General features: G+C 39.3%; 1 protein-coding gene across 2 annotated transcripts in view; it reads left to right on the top strand.

The window, feature by feature from the left end:
• The first annotated feature begins 5,177 nt into the window (after nucleotides 1–5,177).
• Nucleotides 5,178–21,875, top strand: part of LOC126428282 (general transcription factor 3C polypeptide 3) — a 30,498-nt gene continuing 13,800 nt past the window's right edge. Inside the window, exon 1 of one of the 2 annotated variants that reach the window (XM_050090196.1) lies at nucleotides 5,178–5,290. The gene's annotated coding sequence lies outside the window, so the exon portion shown is untranslated. Of the gene's footprint in view, nucleotides 5,291–5,313; nucleotides 5,796–21,875 lie in introns of those variants that run through there. The other variant, XM_050090195.1, reaches the window with a different exon arrangement.

The raw sequence follows: 21,875 nt of genomic DNA, 5'->3' as shown, positions 1-21,875 counted from the left end.
GTCATACTTTGGTTAGATGTTTGACCGGTTGCGCCATCTTGTTGGAATAGTGCATACAGCTTCTCTGTATCTGTTAACTGTGCATAGAGTCAAAGATCTCTAGATATCTGGCACTGTTTAAAGCGAAATTGAAAAATATGGAGCCAATAATGCGCATGCCGGGTACCGCACACCAAACATTTATCTTCTCTGAATGGATTGCCCTGCGACCAGTATCTGCAGATCTGGAAGTTTAGATATCCTAACAAATGAAACCAGGCCTCATCTGACATGAAATATAGTAAGAGATCCAAGTAGCCATTAGCAATTGATGTTAACAGCCATTTACAATAATGGACTTTTTTTTCCTGGTCCTCGGATTTTAGCTCTTGCACCACACTTATACGATAGGCTTTTTAGTTTCATATCTTTTAGTACATGATGACATAATATACGAGATAGTCTGTTGCGCTAACCTCCTTACCGAATTCTCGTTATGTCCATGCAGGTTCTCTCTGTTGTTTCAGAGGCCCTTACTGTCAGTCGCCTGTTTCTGTTCACGTTCTGAACAAATCATACTGCGCTCCATTTCTTCTAGAGATCTTGAATACTGCTACTTGTGGGGAGTTTCCTACCATGCTACTTCACTTCAAATATTTCTTAACATTCCTTGATGGAACATGTCCTTACGTAAAACTACATGACATCAATTTGGTGTTCTAATGCAAACTGGGCAAGGAAAGCGTTTCTGAAGAAGAGAAATTTGTTAACATCCAGTATTGATTTAAGTGTCAGGAAGTCATTTCTGAAAGTATTCGTATGGAGTGTAGCCATGTATGGAAGTGAAACATGGACGATAAATAGTTTGGACAAGAAGAGAATAGAAGCATTCGAAATGTGGTGCTACAGAAGAATGCTGAAGATTAGATGGGTAGATCACATAACTAATGAGAAAGTATTGAATAGGATTGGGGAGAAGAGAAGTTTGTGGCACAACTTGACCAGAAGAAGGGATCGGTTGGTAGGACATGTTCTGAGGCATCAAGGGATCACCAATTTAGTATTGGAGGGCAGCGTGGAGGGTAAAAATCGTAGAGGGAGACCAAGAGATGAATACACTAAGCAGATTCAGAAGGATGTAGGTTGCAGTAGGTACTGGGAGATGAAAAAGCTTGCACAGGATAGAATAGCATGGAGAGCTGCCAGTCTCAGGACTGAAGACCACAAGAACAACAATGCAAACTGCCCCATTGCTGTAACAACACAACAATTTGAGCTTCTCACAGCATCTGACGCATGGATGCAACTGCACTTAACTTTCCGTTAAAATGCAGCGTAGCCAAGTTTCGAGATAGTGTTGAGACTTCACAAGCAGTTCGGCGAGATGATTAACCGGTGCATGAGGCATACCGATTTTATGTGGAACCCCCTGTGTTATTGAGTCGGAAATAGTTAAAAATGTAAGGATTCGACCTGCAATATTATTAACGAAATTTCTGTAGAAGAGCGGTTGGTATAACTGCCCACTCTGTGGTGATATTTCGTCAGTTTTTATTCATTACATCTGCCACTTGGAGCTTTTCGTCGTTCGAAAAATAGAAAACATTAAATTAAGTCAAACAGTGAAACTGATTACCTATCCTGAATCTGTGGTGATCTGTAAACCTCTAGCGCCAGATAGCCTTACATCCAAAACCTCCTCAAATAAGTGCCTGTGTAAAACAGTCGCTAGCAGTTCTCACTCATGACATTATCTCGTAAATAAAAATAGACCTATCTGCGTATGGCAGTTTCATTGGTAGGACATTAGGAAAATGCGGTTAGTCTAAAAAGAAGAATGCTTACAGAACACTAATGCAACCATTCCAGACATTTACTCAGGATTGTCAGATCCATACCAAACAGAGGTACTGAATGTCTCTCAGCACTGTGCAACCTCTAGATGGCACTTACAAACCCAGACCTCTTACTGCTCTCCAGGGTGTTGTGTATGTCTGTTGATAATGTGCACAGCAGCCAACAGGAAGAACTGTCAACCACTTAAACATTACTTCCGTCTTGTACTGGCAGACATGGAAATCCTTTTGTCAACACGCCCCAAAACATGACATGCCATGGACACATGCCTTGTTACAAACCAGCAGCTAGATATCTCAGAAACTCCCCGTGGAAAGACTTGCCCACATCCACAACGGATAATTTTATGCATCTGGTGTAATAGTACTGGTCTGGTGTGCTAAAAATTGCTGCAACCATCACTGTAGACAACTGAGATGTCTTGCAGTTGCAGTCCAAGAACAATGATCAGGGGGACTGCATGAAGTGATGCTATCCACGATAACAACTGCCCGCATTCTGCTTGACTGACAAAAAACACTATACACGAGGTGGGTTCAGATGTCATTCCACACTGACATTATTCACCTGATCTTGCGCCCTCAGATTTTCACCTTTTCCTCTCTCTATAGGATAGCTTTTGAGGAACATCCTTTCTGAATGACAATGGTCTCCAAATGTGGCCCAACAAGTTCTTTGCCTCAAAAGACATTGTTCTTTAGTCATGGAGTCAAAAAGTTACTCAGCATTGTCAGGCTGTAGTAAATAGTGAAGGAGAATATATTATTGATGGCTAAAGTCTCTGTTATGTGTATCTGCTGCGTTTATTAAACTTATAGAAAAATGCTACAAACTTAGGCACCAACTTAATAGGGAGAGTGGGGTAATTGCAATCATTTAAGGGAGAACTGAAATAAAACAAAACCAGACAAAGTTGTGAATATTATTTATTACTGAAACTTTACTTAAACCATGGAAAATCCAGGATGGAATGTAACAATACCAGAGAAGGAAAGTTGTTACTCACCATATAGCGGAGATGCTGAGTCGCGATAGGCACAACAAAAAGATTCACACAATTAAAGCTTTCGGCCTTTAAGGCCTTTGTCAGCAGTAGACACACATACACATACACAGACGCACGCACGCACGCACACACACACACACACACACACACACACACACACACACACACACACACAAACTCACATAAACACAACTCGCACACACGTCTGCAGCCTCAGAGAGCTGAGACCACACTGCGAACAGCAGCACCATTGCATGATGGGAGTGGTGACTGGGTGTTGGTAAGGAGGAGGCTGGAGCGGGGAGGGGGAGGGATAGTATGGTGGGAGTGGCGGACACACAAGTGTTGCAGTTTAGATGGAGGGCAGGAGAGAAGGTGCAGAGGGGGGAGGAGGTAAGTAATGGAAAGGAGAGAAATAAAAGACTGGGTGTGAGAGTGAAATGACGGCTGCGTAGTGCTGAAACGGGAACAGGGAGGGGGCTGGATGGGTGAGGACAGTGACTAACGAAGGTTGAGGCTAGGAGGGTTACGGGAACGTTGGATGTATTGCAGGGAATGTTCCCACCTGTCCAATTCAGAAAAGCTGGTGTTGGTGGGAAGGATCCATATGACACAGGCTGTGAAGCAGTCATTAATATGAAGGATACCATGTTTGGCAGCATGTTCAGCAGCAGTGTGGTCCACTTGTTTCTTGGCCACAGTTTGTCGGTGGCCATTCATGCGGACAGACAGATTGTTGGTTGTCATACCTACATAGAATGCAGCACAGAGACTGCAGCTTAGCTTGTAAATCACATGACTGGTTTCCCATGTAGCCCTGTCTTTGATAGGATGGGTGATGTTAGTGACTAGACTGGAGTAGGTGGTGGTAGGAGGGTGTATGGGACAGGTCTTGCATCTAGGTCTATTACAGGGGTATGAGCAATGAGGTAAGGGATAGGGAGCAGGGGTTGTATAAGGATGGACAAGTATATTGTGTAGGTTCGGTGCACGGCGGAATACTATGGTAGAAAGGGTGGGAAGGATAGTGGGCAGGACGTTTCTCATTTCAGGGCACAACGAGAGGTAATCCCTAGTGGAGAATGTAATTCAGTTGCTCCAGTCCTGGATGGTACTGAATTATGAGGGGAATGCTCCTCTGCGGCCAGACTGTGGGACTTTGGGGGGTGGTGGGAGACTGGAAAGATAAGGCACGCGAGATTTGTTTTTGTACAAGGATGAGAGGATAATTACACTCTGTGAAGGCTTCAGTGAGACCCTCGGTATATTTTGAGAGGGACTGCTCGTCACTCCAGATGCGACGACCACGGGTGGCTAGACTGTACGGAAGGGACTTCTTGGTATGGAATGGGTGGCAGCAGTCGAAGTGGAGCTATTGCTGGTGGTTAGTAGGTTTGATATGGACGGAGGTACTGATGTAGCCATCTCTGAGGTGAAGGTCAACATCTAGGAAGGTGGCTTGTTGGCTTGAGTAGGACCAGATGAAGCAGATGGGGGAGAAGTTGTTGAGGTTCTGGAGGAATGTGGATAAGGTGTCCTCACCTTCAATCCAAATAGCAAAGATGTCATCAATGAATCTGAACCAAGTGAGGGGTTTAGGATTCTGTGTTTTTAGGAAGGATTCCTCTAGATGGTCCATGAATAGGTTAGCATAGGATGGTGCCATGCGGGTGCCCATAGCCGTACCGCGGATTTGTTTGTAGGTAATGCCTTCAAAGGAGAAGTAATTGTGGGTGAGGATATAGTTGGTCATGGAGACTAGGATGGAGGTTGTTGGTTTGGAATCCACAGGGCGTCTGGAAAGGTAGTGTTCGACAGCAGTAAGGCCATGGCATTAGGAATGTTAGTGTACAGGGAGGTGGCATCAATAGTGACGAGCAGGGCACCGTGTGGTAAAGGGACAGGAACTGTGGAGAGTCTGTCGAGGCAACTCGCTATGTCCTCTCAGCAATATGCAGCATGGCCGCACATGGCAACGTGATGCCCCACCATTCATTAAATTCCAAACAGAAATGCGACGAAAAACGAATGAGAAGAGCAAACACCAAGCAAGGGCAGCGTACGTCTTCGTAGCTGCGCATGCACAGTACTGCCTGTTTTCTGGCGCTCTCCGGGAACTGCTCAAACGAACGAGAGTCAAAGATTTCCATGAATCTTTAGTGTAAAAGTTGTGTTTAAATTACTCATCGACTGCATGTAAACGGACAAATAAATAAACAAAATAAATCGACGAATAAATAAACAAAAGAAGGCGTGCTTTTGAAAGTTCCGCCGGTAGTAATTCTAATGCAGCGTATCGAAAATGAAACTGCACATCGATCGATATATCGATTATAGAGTTGCAAGTGGGAAGGTTTGAAGACGATACACTGAGTGCGTGTTTACATTCTCATCGCAAATATTTCGTTAATATCCTAGACAACAACCGATTCACGCGTTTCTGTAACTGTAAGTTTATTTCTAAATTGTGGGTGCATCATGTTAAAGTGTTGCGTACATGTGAATATCCCCACTATAGTGCTGCTAACATGTGGCTTGATCGTTCTGTTGATGTGTTCGCCAAGTTATTTAGTTTTTGTTGAAGTCTGTTGTTGGATTTTAGTGTCAGCAGTCGTGATGTAATGCTCAAAAGTGCAGAAGCTTGTAAAAGTCGCGTGCCTTGTATTAAGTCCTTCAAACTAAAATGTCTGAAGCCAACAAATGATAATGCAATGAATCTCCAAGAGTGAAAAATGATTTAATGAATTCATTTGTTGGGAGCAGCAGTGTTGGTAATGGCTCTGATGTGCAACTGTCATCGGGCTTTCGTAGTGTGTTGCCCGCCCATCCTTACATCTCCACAGTTGCCCACATATTGCTATAACTTATTTTCATTTGCTCAAATTTGTAATGAGAATGAAACAGCCAAGAACATTCCGAAGAGTGCTAAATTAACTTCTTGATATTACTTGAGGTTACGTTAACTTAATCGTCTTTACGTCTTGTGTTAGTGAAATCTGTTTGATATCAAATCTCACTATTGTATATATTTCTGTGTTATTTTAGAACTTAAATATTAACAATACACCTATTTCTTTGTTAAACACGAACAAAATTTTTGTGCTCTCCTTTACTGAAGTTCCTTCGTGCCAGATCGTTTCGTCAGAATACAGTGCTCAAAGTAATCTTGAACTTGTGTTTAAATTTCTGCACTGCCCTAAGAGTTCAGTAGTGCCCTTGTATCTGAAAACTTTCCGCAAGAGTTTCGTACTAGGAGCTATTTGGCTTCATAGTCCTTAATGCAGACCTTCAGATAGTACTGGTAGTTTTTTACAAAGTAATTTGACGATGCTTGCCTTTTTCTATGCATTCAGAAGAAACTATAACAAATAAACCCATTATTGAGTTCCGGAGTGAGATTTCTTGGGAACTGGACTTACATGGATATTATTCTCAGAACATAGAAGTAAAAGTTATGTGGTGCCCCCCCCCCCTCCCAAACCCCTCTCGTCTTAATCCACCAAAATACTCTTCAGAGCCTCATCTGCCCCAGTATAGATAGATTTCCAGAATCTACAATGCAGTTTTAGTGTTCATGATGAAAAGTGTGTTAAACATGATAAAAGGCATGAAATATTGCACAAACATAGACAAAAATTACACTACAGATAAGTGTGTTTACGTAACCCTTCTTTTGCAATTACATTTGTGGGCTCTGTGAAGTATCAGATACACATCTCCCAGCATAAAGAGACTAGGGCCATGCTGCAGATAAGTCTATAAGTATCTCATGTCCAACATAAATAGACTAGGGGTATGCTGCAGATCAGTTGTATCAGTATCTGGTGTTAGTTAGAAACATCCTGCATAAACATCTTCCAATTTTAAACAATGGGTTAAGAGCAAGTATGTTCACAAATGTTATTAACTGTTGCAAATGTTTCTCTTCTTTTAAGAAGTAGTGCAAAGTGTAAATATAGTGTTAGGATAAAAAAAAAATACTCTCAAAAGACTTACAGGGCTCAACAGTAGTATGGAAAGAAGCCAAATTCTTGAGAACACATGTATTTAACAACTTTACAAAGTGAGTTGTCTTATGGGTAATGTAGTGCATGAAAATACATTAAACTTATTGCTAAAAATTCGTAGGCATTCATAAAGTGGATTTTAAATGGAAATTGCAACTAGTCTATCATCCGCAATTTAGTATTTCAGATTTTGATATGTAGTTTCCAATATTTGCCAAAACTTAAACTACAGATTTTTAGGTCTTGATGTGCAACTCTGGAGGTTTTGCACACATTCATATGAGGGCAGTCAAAATGAATGTGGCATTCAGAGCTTTGGACAGAGGATTACGTTGTAGTTATGGGTGTTCTTGAGTACAACATCAACCCACTGCTAAGAGTAATAACCAGCTTACAAATTGCAGGGTTCAAGGTTATGTTGACAGGGTACCATGGCCACTTAAAGTTAAGGAAAAATTCACCAGGTCAAATATTTGTGAAATTGTTGCCAAATTTTCCCGAGTCAAAAAGCTTTGTAATAATGTAAAGTACTGTATGAGTAGCAAAGCCACCAGTTTCTGTGCTTTACAGCTAAACAGTTTCAGATATGTAGTGTAAGGTAAAGAGAATGTCAAAGACCATTGCACCAAATTGTACTGCTTTTCGAAGTCCTATATCACAAAATGGACAGTTCCACTTTTTTGGCTTTAAGCACCATGTGAATGGGTTCATTTGTTCGTGCAGGACTGTGTAATTTGCTTCGTAGTGTTTCCTGGGGAATAGTCTTTAAATGACAGAGTAATGCATACCAAAATGCTTTCTAGAGTTTGATTAACTCATTCTGTGCATGGACAATAAATTGGAGTCGGTTCACAGTGACTTTGGCCACTACAGCGTTTTGAAACAATGTTCTCATTGCTAGTGGGTATGCCTGATACCGAGGCAAGTCCAGAACTGGTGGAAAACTTTGCTCAGGTTCATAAGCATTTAGCGAATGTCTTAACTGAGGATCCGAAGCCTCTGGTGGGTGTCTTACAGGTTCTCCAGTCTGCCTAATCAAAACACAGTAAGAAAGTGATCATTACAAGAAACCAAACTTACTGTCTACATATTAGACAATAGCATCTAAATACTGCTGGCCCAATCAGGTTGTAGCAGCTGCAGGAGGAGTTGCTAAAAGAGGCTGTTCAAAATTCAGCTTGGATCTTCTCCCAATGACCAATGGAAAGAATATGATGGTCCACTGTGGTGCAAAAAATTTTATTGTTCCTTGATGACGCTCAGCTGAGATTTTGCATACATTCCTAACCCACCAATTGCCATCCTAAACATGAGAAATGTACTGACCGGGTTGTTTACAGATCCTGTGTAAACCAACAGGAATAAACTAATGGTTTTCCATTATTTCAACAACAACGGAAATGGATGCAAACTGCACTGGAACAGGTTGATCACATTCAGTTTGATTTTTCAACAAAAATGTATTTGACATTTCACAAGTTATCACAAAATTTGTGGAGGCCAAATTGTGTGAGAATGGGATTCTCATTTGTACATTGCAACCTTGCTCTAGCACCTAATTGCTTTGCTGTGCCATTGACATCACTGCAAAAAAAAAAAAAAAAAAAAAAAAAAAAAAAATAGCAGTAGTAATAGTAATAATAATAATAATAATAAATTCTACTCACCTTGTATTTGTCTTCAAAACTGAGAAGTTGTAAAATTTCTCCAGTCCTCCACCATAAGTAAGTGATCAGCATTTCCAGCTGCTATGCAGAAGACTTGGGTTTGATTACCAGCATTGTTAGGAATTTTTCCTTTCTGGGATGCCTGGAAAAGGACGCACTCAGCCCCATGATGTTACGTGAAGAGCTGCTTCAGTGACATGAAGCACCCGTGTGTCCACACACACACACACACACACACACACACACACACACACACACACACACACACACACAAAATATTACTCAGAGTACAAAATAACTCCTCAAAGATGTATAAAGATGAATGATAACAAAAATATGTTAGTAAAACAATCTCCCTGATGACTGACCTAGATCTCTTGAACAAGGTTCCCCATCGGACCAATCGTCAAATATTGTCATGGTGACACCGCCTCATACACAGGTCCCTGATCCAAGAAGCCAAATTCTGTCAGCTTTGTACTTTCATTACATGCATGAAACCTCATGTTGGCATCAATCAAAACGAACTGTTGCAAAAATGTTATCATCATATTGTCAACAAGCCAATTCGAAGTGAATAACTATTAAATTTTTCTGTCATATCTGTCTCAGGCAAAAACGAAGAAAAACAGTATTACATTTCAGTCCATAAAAACACACAACAGTAATCATACCTTACACGAACACTGGTGCATAAACCCCCATAACAATAAATCAACACAACTCACTCACGACACAGCACACACTTCCAACTACTACTTCACAGAATGATTACACAAAGTTAAATGACGGAATATCACACGACACAAACATCATCAGAACTGAACATCCACTACAGGAACACGCAACCAAATACAACAACATTCCATCAAAAAACACGACCCGACTCAAAAACACAATGACATAACGCAACACGACACACTTATGCCAAAGGTCAAAGCAGACAGGTGGAATCCGATACTTCCCTTTTCCAGGAATTTCAGTTTTGTTCCTCAAGTAGGGGCCTATATGTCAACAGATGAACTGAATTGTTATGAATTCGAGTAATACTCTTCGATAGTTCTTCATTGTTGCCTGGGTTCATGATGGAATCTTTGTCTTACAGCCAAAGTGAGCAGTTCAGCAACAAAATTATGTTTAACAATGCCTTGGAGATCTTGAAACAGTGTTAACACTTTCTATTCTCCACAATATCTTTTATACAAAATGCTCATAAATGTGTGTAATACTTGCATTATAGAATGCTAATTTTTGAATATCCTAGAATGGAGAAGTTTTTGCACCTTAATTCATGAATATCTTAACTAAAAATTCCAGCTGATTTTTAACTTCTCTGCTGGATACAAAATGAAATTCCAGTCTAGCTAGGAAATCATGTTTTAAACATTACATGAAATTTTCTTTTAAAATATCAGTTGAATCTTGAACTATTATAAGCATTTTTGTAGCCATTATCATTTGTTGTTTAAAGACTAGTCCCAAAGTGTCTCCATAAAACAAATTACATTTTTAAAATATTACATATTCTCGTACAAAACAATGAGCTCTTTCAAATTACAGATTAAGCTAAGAGTTGAGATGTCCCTTTTATGACATACAGGGCTTCAAAAGAAAAAAAAAATTCAAAATCTGTTGGACCATCTTTACCACAAAATATTCTTAAACTAAGTAATTCATAGGACTTGGTAACTTAGCTAATCGTAAGGATCATTTATTATTTTACAACAGAGGCCTTCCTAAGGTTTTTAAGTTTAGAAAAAAATATCGATGATACTTTATAAGGTATTTGACCTGGCTAATTATTTCTCAGTTTTAAAGTGGCATTGATAACGAGACTGTTCAATCTTGAATTCTGCAGTTTTTAAATTTGTTAGCACAGTTTGCAGTGAAGTGATGCAGCAACTGTCACAGGGAGATCACTCTTAGGTATTGCTACTATGTAATCATTTGTCAAAGATGATAAAATTCAGAATGCTGCATACTCATTGACAGTCCTCACACAAATGAGTGTAACATCCTAAGTATTGTACATCAGGAGTTAATTGTTGGCTTCTACATATGAAATTCCGACAAAATGTGAGGCCTAAGTTAGTATCAAATGCTTCAGTTCACAACAATTGCTCTACGTAAGTTGCTGGGTTTGAAACAATTAGAAAATTAACTTACTTTGCATACGTTCATTTACTGATGTAACTGAATAATTTTGTTTGCAATTCCATATTTAGACACAAGGTATTTATAACACAAAGACATGCAGTAAGGTGTCCACCTTTAAACGCCTACGGGCAACAGTTCTGTAGACAGCCTCTGTAGCCTTCGGTGTAGAAGAATCCGGGTTTGGCTCTCAGTTCAGATTTTTTGAGGCAGAGTGGTCTCAGCCCTTATTAGGCCGATGAGGAGCTGCTTGAATCAAGAAGCTGCAACATCATGAGGATTCATCTACTGATAGTGACTGCTCTAGGATCTGTCGACATGCTGATGACGTGTCTGACATCATAGATCTTACCTCGTACTGCTTTGTATGCACCAGTCCACCATTTGGAACAGGCCTAATCTCTGAGTGGTGTTTTTGTTATATAGTTCAGTACTTTGCATTAATCTGTAATTTTTGTTTGGTTGTGGTGTACAGGAAATCAGGTACAGTGGTGTTTAGTGTTTTGAACTTTGTTTCTCACAGTTTTACTCGTCATTTGAAGTTAGACTGTAGTAGAGTGGAATGTATGTGTTGTCGGACACATGACATTGGGCATGAACCTCTGCTTTGTCCACCAGTAGTTTCACAGTAGTTGTCTTGTTAAAAAAAGAAGTTACTTGTACTCTCATATGGAATTTGTTGTGAGTATTCAGGCACAATTTGAAAATGGTAGTGTTTGTAAATATAACACCAGAAACAAAAGTAGTCTCCACTATCTGCAATTTGATGTACACTTGCAACTTGCACGGATAGGACCAACATATACCTCCACAAAAATAGTTAGTTGGTTACACCTTCCGAAGAACATTTTGCGTGTGTTTAATAGTCTGAAAATCTCTAAGGCTTTTGTTTATATTACATAAAGAAAAGGTACGCAGGTGTGAGTTAGTAATTTCCATCCATCACTTTTTACACATTACATTAATAGAAAGGAATTCTTCTATGGAATGGGAATTGTCAAGGGGAAATTTTCTAAATTTTTCTTTGCTGTCTGTCAGACATTTTGTATCACTGGGTTCAAAAATTTTTGTTGCAGCATTCTGCGCGCTATTCTATGCTGAAGACAACCTTAATGTGGAGTAATGAATGCAATTTTTCCTTCTGGTATCGTAATTATGTATATCACTGTTCATTTTAAACTGTAGTGGATTATTTATCCTGAACGTCATGAGGGAATAAATATACTATGAAGCAGAAGTCAGAATGCCCAACGCCTTAAACAGATGTCTACAGGATGATCATGGGCAAGCACTACATTTTATTCTTACAGCACATTTTTGCACATTGAATACTTCTTTCTTATAGATGAGTTACCCCAGACCATTATTCAATACAGCATTACTGAATGAAAATATGTCTGCTTAATGATTTGTCTCCCAGGATTTGCAATGATTCTAAGTGCAAATGTGGCCGAACTAAATTGTTAAAAGTATTCAAAAATTTTCCAATTTAAATATTCAGTGATATGGATATCTAAGAATTTTGAAGTTGCCACACTATTTATTATTTCCTCACCATGTGTCTCACATATCATTGATGTACCTCTAGATGTGCAGATATGAGTATGTTGCATCTTTCTAAAATTGAGGACGACACCTGTCAGCGTTACTTTTAAGACATTGTTTACCATTTTTTTTCCATTTCTGTATGTGCTCTTGGATTGATTACAATACTAGTGTCATCTGCAAAAAGAACTAATTATGCTTGTTGTGTATTAGACTTAAGATCATTTACATATATGAGGAACAACAGTAAACCTAAGATTGGGAAACTCCCATACATGATTTCTCCCTAATCAGAATTAAGACTCGGCACTATTTTGGTTAAATTACTAATTTCTCCATTCTTTTGGTTATATATTACATTAGCCATTGGTTGGCTATATCATCAATTCACACTGTCAAATGCCGTATAGAGGTCACAGAAAATACCAGCTGGTGATATTTTATTATTTAATGTATGTAATATCTGGTGAGGGAACATGTTAACAGCATTCTCAGTAGCACAACCCTTCTGAGAACCAAACTGTGATTTGCTGAAGATATTGTTGTTTGTAAGGTGAAATATTATTCTAGAATACATTACCTTCTCAAAAATTTTGGAAAATGAGATCGAAAGTGAAACATGTAGGTAGTTATTGCATCTTTCTTAAAGATGTTTTTAACAACAGCATATTTCTACCTCATAAAAAATGCCTGGAGTGAGTGAGACATTACACATTTCGGATAAGACCGGGTTTATTATATAGTATCAAATCTTTAGTACTCAATTGGAAACACCGTCAAAACCACATGCGCTTTTATTTTTGAGAGAATGTATAATTTTCTTAATTCCAGAAGGATAAGTTGGTGATGCATTCAGATGATTCAGTTTTGTGTGAGTTACATTTTCAATATACTGCTGTGATTTTTCTCTTGAACTGTTTGTCCCTATGCTTTCTACTATGTTTAAGAAATGATTTAATATGTTTGCTACTTGTGACTCATGATTTATAGTCCTTCTAGTCAGTTCAGTACTGAGGCTAGCTTGCTCTGTAGCTTATTGTTCTGTCCCTCATTCAACTAAATTCCGTATAGCCTCAAGTCTGTTGTCAGAATTGCTGACTTCTGACATTGTATGCATGTTCCTTGATTTTTTTGGTATCCTTCCCTTACAAATTAAGTGTGCTGGCTGGTAACAAATGTTAATCTTAAAACTGGTGTTTTAGCTTGTTTCATAATTGTTGGCACTATGTTATTGTGGTCTTTAGTCTGAAGAATGGTTTGATGCAGCTCTCCATGCTACTCTATCCTGTGCAAGCTTCTTCATCTCTGCAAAACTACAGTAACTTAAATCCATTTGAACCTGTTTACTGTATGCAGCCCTTGGTTTGCCTGTACAAGGGGATAATTTAGAGAAGACCCTCGTGCAGGGAAAGATTGAGAGCAGAAGACCACATGGGAGAGCAGCAGACAGACAGTTGGAGCAAGCGAAGGAGATTACCAGTCTGCCTCTTCATGTCATATTAAGAAAGGCCGAAGATCGCTGTGGGTGGAAACATCTGTCTGAAGTTTCAACTATGTAAGAATAATGAGAAAATGAGGTCACAGCACTCAGCAATGAGTGAGAGAGAGCAGTTCAGTTAGTTATTTGATTTACCCATAAAATTTTCAGCATTCTCTGTAAAACCTCATTTCAAAAGCCTGTGTTTTCTTCACGTCTGAACTTTTTGTCAGCACATTTCATTTCTGTGAAAGATTACATTTGAGACAAATACTTTCAAAAAAGACTTTGTAACATTTACATTTAGTATTAACAAATTTCTCTTTCAGAAATACTTTTCTTGCCATTGTCAGCCTGCATTTTACGTCTTCCCTACCTCAGCCATCATCAATTACTTTGCTGCTTAAATACAGTACTAAAACATATCTACAACTTTTAGTGTCTCAATTTGTAATCTAATCCCCTCAGCATTGCCTGATTTAATTCGAGTAGATTCCTCCACCTTTACTTTACTTTTTTTATGTTCATCTTACAACGTCCTTTCAAGACTCCATCCATTCTGCTCAACTTTTCGTTCAAGACTTCCTCTGTCCCTGACAAAATTTTTGTTGTTGTTGTTGTGGTCTTCAGTCCTGAGACTGGTTTGATGCAGCTCTCCATGCTACTCTATCCTGTGCAAGCTTCTTCATCTCCCAGTACCTACTGCAACATACATCCTTCTGAATTTGCTTAGTGTATTCATCTCTTGGTCTCCCTCTACGATTTTTACCCTCCACGCTGCCCTCCAATGCTAAATTGGTGATCCCTTGATGTCTCAGAACATGTCCTACCAACCGGTCCCTTCTTCTTGTCAAGTTGCGCCACAAACTCCTCTTCTCCCCAATTCTGTTCAATACCTCCTCATTAGTTATGTGATCTACCCATCTAATCTTCAGCATTCTTCTGTAGCACCACATTTTGAAAGGTTCGATTCTCTTCTTGTCCAAACTATTTATTGTCCATGTTTCACTTCCATACAAATACTTTCAGAAACAACTTCCTGACACTTAAATCTATACTCGATGTTAACAAATTTCTCTTCTTCAGAAACGCTTTCCTTGCCATTGCCAGTCTACATTTTATATCCTCTCTACTTCGACCATCATCAGTTATTTTGCTCCCCAAATAGCAAAATTCCTTTACTACTTTAAGTGTTTCATTTCCTAATCTAATTGCCTCAGCATCACCCGACTTAATTCGACTACATTCCATTATCCTCGTTTTGCTTTTGTTGATGTTCATCTTATACCCTCCTTTCAAGACACTATCCATTCCATTCAACTGCTCTTCCAAGTCCTTTTCTGTCTCTGACAGAATTACAATGTCATTGGCGAACCTCAAAGTTTTTGTTTCTTCTCCATGGATTTTAATACCTACTCCGAATTTTTCTTTTGTTTCCTTCACTGCTTGCTCAATATACAGATTGAATAACATCGGGGAGAGACTACAACCCTGTCTCACTCCCTTCCCAACCACTGCTTCCCTTTCATGTCCCTCGACTCTTATAATTGCCATCTGGTTTCTGTACAAAATTATAGCGTAGAATTTTAATTTTTTCTGCGAATTTTTCTGTGGTTTCTTGTGCTGCTTGATCAGTGCGATAATTGAATAATATTGGGGATAGTCTACAACCGTTTTTTACTCCATTCTCAACCAGTCCTTCCCTTTCATGTTCCTCAACTCTTATAACTTCAGACTGGTTTCTGTACAAGCTGCGTATATAACCATTCACTGTTGCATTTTACCCTGCTGCCTTCAGAATTTTAAAGAGTGTAGTCTTGTACCATTGTAAAAAGCATTTACAAATGGTATATATATATATGTGTATCTCTTACGATAAATTGTTAGGTCAGATACAATAACATGAAGTTATTCCATTGTATTGCACTTAAATGAACGTCCTTGACTTATTTACCAATCCTGGAGATCTCTCTCTTTGTGATCCATGGGATAAGACTAAAGTAATTTAATGTGTGTGCCTTCTGGCCACTGGCGTAAATTATCTTCTGCGGGCTGGTGTTGGTGCCTTCTGTAGTCTGCTTGTACAGCTTGGCAGCTTCAGGCACTTGCATTATATTGAGAAATTTGTTCCTGACAAAAATAAGTGCTCTCGTTGTTATTTGTTGGTGAGCAGGTCTGTTTGCCATTGTTATGAATTTAATTTATTGTCCAAATGTCATTGTTTGCATAATTTCAAAGACAAAGACAGATATTCTGTGCATATCAGCTGTAATGCATTTCCCACACTCTAATAATATACTGATTACTATATTTAACTGCTTCTTCGGGTGTACTTCAGATTGTGAACAACATGCGTAGTGTGTAGTCTACACATTATTGTAGTAAATTTAGCTTTTTTGAGAAGGTGGGTGGTGAGTATGTGTACAGTGTTGTGTGTTTGTGTCGTTAAGTGTGATAGTATACCTCTCAGCATATTTCTTGTGGTAATCTGTGATATATCAGTTCGTTTAGATTAGGGTGTAAGAGGACAATTTGGTTGAGCATTGGCAGAGTCAATGAATGTGTGTGAGAAATAAAGGCTGTGGTACCATATTGATTTGTAGCATAGCTTTAGTACTAATTTCATTTTTCCATTATAAGTAACTAAAACTGAAATGTAAATTCAGAAAAGCTGTTTTATATAGCAGACAAATATGAATTTATTGGTGCATTTTATGTACATGTTATAAATTAAATACGAAAAACACAGAATGGGAGGGGAGGGTGGGGAAGGAAGGCATTGCACTACATAACTCTTTATCATGTTTGAGATGATGATAATAGAGACTGAAATCCAGTGTAGGTTCATAACCCAATTCTCTTGGATATCACCAAGGGATTTACCAAGTTTATTTTTGCCATCCGATGGACTGGTCATCAACCATTTTATCTGTCCTCAGTTCATGAGACATTACATTGTGGTTGACAATTTAACCCAGGACATTGGCACAAAGTTAGATGATAAGAAATTTTAGGCGACCGCCTTTCCTTCCTTCCTGACCATATACTGAAAGAAACTTCCTCCTACAGGATTTGGGACTGCCACCTCTGAATGTAGTTCAAACAATGGATACTGTAAGCAGATTCAGAAGGATTCAGGTTGGAATATCAAAAATTTAAGGAAAAGGTAGATTGCTACTTTCTGTAAAGATGACTCGTTAAGTTGCAGACAGGTTCTACTAAAAGACAAGTACACATTAGCTTTTGGCCACAGCCTTTGTTAAAAAAAAGGAGACACATTCATTTACATGAGTGAGCACACATCTCTGGGAGTTCAGAGGAGAATGCAACTGTCACATAAAACTGGAGCAGCAGTCCGGAGGAGCTGGGAAAGGGGAAGGGATAGCAGTATGTGGGTGGGGAGAGAGCGAGAGAGAATAGCACTGTCTGGCAGAGTGTGCAGGGACTAAACTGCCAACCGGCGCAACATCGGGAAGCTGTGGAGCAGTGAGATGGGGTTGGGGGAGGGGGGGGGGGGATGAAAACAGGGTGAAAAGGAGAGGATCAGGGAAAGATGGGCGGGTGCGTTGACAGAGGGCAGCACACAAAGAGGGTGGGTGATGAGAATAGGGGGGAGTTAATAGGATGGAAGGATTGGAACTGTTGGGTGGAAAGGTGCGGAATCTAGTCCCCGTTATACAGGGTGTATTAAAAAAGAATCATTCGATTTGGCATGTCTATATTTCTGAAACTAATAAACATATACAGTGAATTTTGGTTTTTGATGAACGGGAAGCTCAAGAAATTTTTTTTCATGTGTGTTCAATACGCCCTCCTTGAGATGCATGGCATATGTCAATGGGGTGTTCAAATTGTTTCTACAGTGCAGTGAGCATATCTTGAGTTACAGCTTCCACAGCTGCTGTTATGCGATGTCTCAGTTGATTCATTGTCTTTTATAAATCCCCACAAAAAATAATCACATACAGTCACGTCTGGTGACCTTCGAGGCCAATGCTGTAAGGCTGAATTATTTGGTGAAGTGTAACTGACCCACCAATCAGTAAGCCTTTGATTTAAAAATTCCCGCCCTTCCAGATACCAGTGTGGTGGTGTCCCATCCTGTTGGTAAGTGAAGTCATTTGAATAAGTCTTCAGCTGTGGAAAAGAAAGCTCTCAAGTATATTGAGATATGTGCTTCCCATAACAGTATTCTTGGCAAAGAAAAATGGTCCATACACCTTTTCCTGTGAAAATGCACAAACCACATTAAATTTTGGACAGTTCCGCTCATGTTGTACAACATCATGTGGTTATTCCATACCCCATATTCTCACATTATGATGGTTCACCTTTCTAGTTAAATGGAATGCCTGGTCACTAAACAGTAAGTGTGGAAGAAAACTGTCATCCTCCATCTTGACAAGAACAAAATTCCAGAGCTCCACACATTGTTGTTTCTCACCTTCACGAACAGTTTGCAGTAGCTGAATTTTGTATGGTTTCGTGTGTAAATGTCTATGCAACACACACCAGACATTGGGGGCATGTTGAGCTGTTGAGTTGCACGGCGAACGGATTTCTGTGGACTCCTTGTGAAACTATGGCATATGCTTTCGATGTCTGTGTCAGACACTTGGGGACGGCCTGGCGATTTGCCTTTACACAAACAACCTGTTTCTTGGAATTGATCAGGCCAATGTCTAATGCTCTGTGCTATAGGAGGACCCACACCATACCTAAAGTCATGACTAGACTCTTGCTAATCTTGCCATTTCTCGCACATATGGGTGCCAAATTAGCAGAAGTGCCAAATTATTGAGTGTCTTGAATTTATTTTATTTTGTTTTTTTATTTATTTTTGAAACATATGGGATATATTGTTCCGAACTTTATTAAACCGAAGGATACAATTTTAAAACAAAGATGATATACTTTAATAAATCCAAAAGTACTTTAATTTTCAAAGAAAACTCAGCCTTGAGTGTATACTGTACATAATTAGACAGTCATATCACTCACTGTGACACATGTCCATAATTTTTAACTGTTGCAATGATGATACGTGATGGTGGCATGCTTTATTACGCAACCGCTTTGCAAGCATTACATTGGTAATGCATGTATCTGGTTGTTGCATAATGTACTCCAGGAAGACCTCAGCATCTTCAGCACCAGCATTGTGAGAAATCTTCATCCTCTCTCGTCCTGTGTCCTCTTCTTCATTACTTTCTTGCACGCTTTTGATTATTTCTTCATCTGTTAAAGTTTGATCCATATCACAGTTTTCCTCATTCAGCCACTTAATAACATCTTCACCATCAGTTTCTTCTCCTCCTGAAAGGTTGTGGAACATGTCAGTGTTAGTTATGAATTGACTGACTCATCGCTGTCGCTGACTATTGGACCCAACTCGGCATCAATGGATGGCCACAATTTTCTCCAGCTCTTCATTATGGTAGCGCTCTCCCTTTTTCCCATACGTCGGCTGCTTGGAAAACATCATCACATTTGTTAATTACTTTCCACGCCTTCAGCATAGTCTCGATAGAGTTGCTTTCACTTTCGTTCAGCAAGGAGATAAGAAGTGAATTTTGATAATGATGTTTGATTCCAAAATCCCCTGGTCCACGGGCTGAATTGGGGCTGTCACTTTGGGTGGGAGAAAGAGTGCTTGTATACCATTGGACTTTAGAGAAACATCTGAAGGATGGCTAGGAGCATTGTCAGTTATATGGATAACTTTCAGTGGAAGATTTTTCTTCTTTAGCTCTTTTCTCACTGCTGGTACAAACGTTTCATGGAACCGCAAAGAGAATATTTGTCTGTCCATCCGTGCTTTCTTCTGAGTGCAGTACTGCACTTCTGAAGTATTTATGTCAGTGTGTTGAAAACAACATGGATGTTGGGATTTCCCAGTTATTATAAGTGATAGTTTATGACTCCCATTTGCATTACAACACACCATTAATGTTACACACTGTTTCTGTTACTTGTAACTATGAGCTTCCTTCTTGTTCTTGGCAGCTAATGTTTTTGAAGGAAGCATCTTGTAAAATAGTCTTGTTTCATCAGCATTATACAAGTCATCAGCAGCGAAATCTTCTTCCTCTATTATTTTCCATAACTTGCTTACAAACTCATCAGAATCCCTTATCATTACCTGAGTGACTTTCCCTGGTGACTGTCAGCTGCCGAATGCCATGTTGTTTTTTTTCTGATAGCCAGCCTGCGCTCACTGCAAACAAGTTACTACCGCCAAGTTGTTTGTTAAATGCAGCTGCTGTTTCCTTTACAATTGGGCCACTGACTGGAATTCCTTTACTGCGCTGTTGTACGAACCATCTATAAACAGCTACATCCAGTTCTTCATTCTCACACTTTCGCATAACCTTCTGTTTTCCCAACTCACTATCCATTTGTGTTGAGTACTGTCGAATAACATCTTCTTTCTTTTTGATGTCATAAATAGTTGCCTGTCCAACATTGAACTCAGCAGAAATGGCTTTCTGTGAAGAACCTCGATTTAACTTACCTAAAATTTCGAGTTTCCGCTTGAGGTCTAGCGTAACGTGTTTCCTTTTAGAAGACTTGATTCCAAACCTTAAAGAAAGCTACAATTTCAAATACAGTATATACAGCATTGTTTAACTAAACATTGTTGCACATGATAATTCATTGTGCATGTGTGTTTTGATGTGCGCTGGATTTCTGAGAGGACAGCGTACTGAGGGCTGAATTAATGAGAGTCTAGTGTATTATTGACCCGCACTGCGCAAATCTCTGTTTTTCCGACACCATTTTTCCTAGAACTGAGGTGGGCGTGCACTGCTGCTACCTAGTGGGGACCATGTAAAATTCGTGAGTTTGATCTTTCCAACAGTACATTGTTCGCACACACATCTCAAACAACAGAATAGCTGTGACTTTTTTTAAATTCAGATAATTCTTTTTGATATGCCGTGTATGTGACTTACAGAGTTGGGTAACTGACATTTAATGTTAAACTTGGAACATTGCACTCTTGCAGTTTCTTTGTCTTTAGTCGATAAATAGAAACACCTGTGCCGCTATAATTTACAGGGTGTATTGTGTGGCTCAAGATTCAAGTATCTTTTACTGATTTTAAATCACAATGAAAAGAGTATTAAATTCTGCATAAACTCCCAGCTAATTCATACTACGTGGTATCGTCAGGCACACCATTATTTATTTAGTCTGTAGACAACCCACAGTTGTGGCACAAGTGTAATAGGACCATCCTCCATAAACGTCAAACCACCCTCCTCCCCTCTTACCTCCCCCTTGCAGAAATCTTGCCTGTTGTGACATATTGGCCTGTACTGTAGTCTAGAGGCATATGTGTGTCACTGGTTATATTTTATCCATGTTTAATGTACGTCATTGTAATATGTTGGCCCTGTTTTGTGATTGGTTCAACCATTTCTGATTTTGGTACGCTGTCTTAGCCAACATTCGTTTCATATTAAATGCATTTTTCTTAATAAATACTAAAACTGCAAAGTAAATTCAGTAACACTGTGTTGTAAAGCAGAAAAATCTCAAAGTTTTTTGGTGCCCAATACGTGCATACATACAGGGTCTTCCAGAAGGAATAGTAACTTTTTTAGGAGGTGTTAGTATAGACTAATTTCAATAAAGTGTTCCATATAATGTACGTTTCCAGAGATACAGTTGTTAGAATCTAACCCAAACAAATACTCAAAGAAGGTATTAAGCAAAGGCAGATGATTAAGTTCAGAGTTGATTTTTGTAAAACCTATCTTCAAGTCTAGTACAGCTTTGAATTCTCTTGATAACAGCACAAGTAGCTCTTGTGAGGTCCTCTCGGCACTCTTTTTATGAAGACAGCACTCTTCATTACGTGAATAATAAATTCCTCGCTTGTGTTTACTTTTCCTTTGTGGATTATGCCGTTCCCACAGGTAAAAATCTAAAGGAGTGGGGTCTAGAGACCTTGCTGGACAAACAAGTGACCATTTCTGCTAGTTCATTTTCTGGAGAATGTCAGCCTTAGATCAAGTCAGTAGAATGTGCTGGAGCTCCGTCATGCTGAAAGAACATACCCATCCTTGTAGCCAAAGGAAATTCATCAAATAATGCTAGAAGTTGGTTTTTGAGGAAGATTAGATAACGGCCCTTCAATGGGATTCAGTAACACGACAGACCCAGTCAGCTTATTT

Source organism: Schistocerca serialis, chromosome 12 (assembly GCF_023864345.2).
Source record: "Schistocerca serialis cubense isolate TAMUIC-IGC-003099 chromosome 12, iqSchSeri2.2, whole genome shotgun sequence".
NCBI lineage: Eukaryota > Metazoa > Arthropoda > Insecta > Orthoptera > Acrididae > Schistocerca > Schistocerca serialis.
This window is presented reverse-complemented; position numbering and strand designations above follow the sequence as displayed.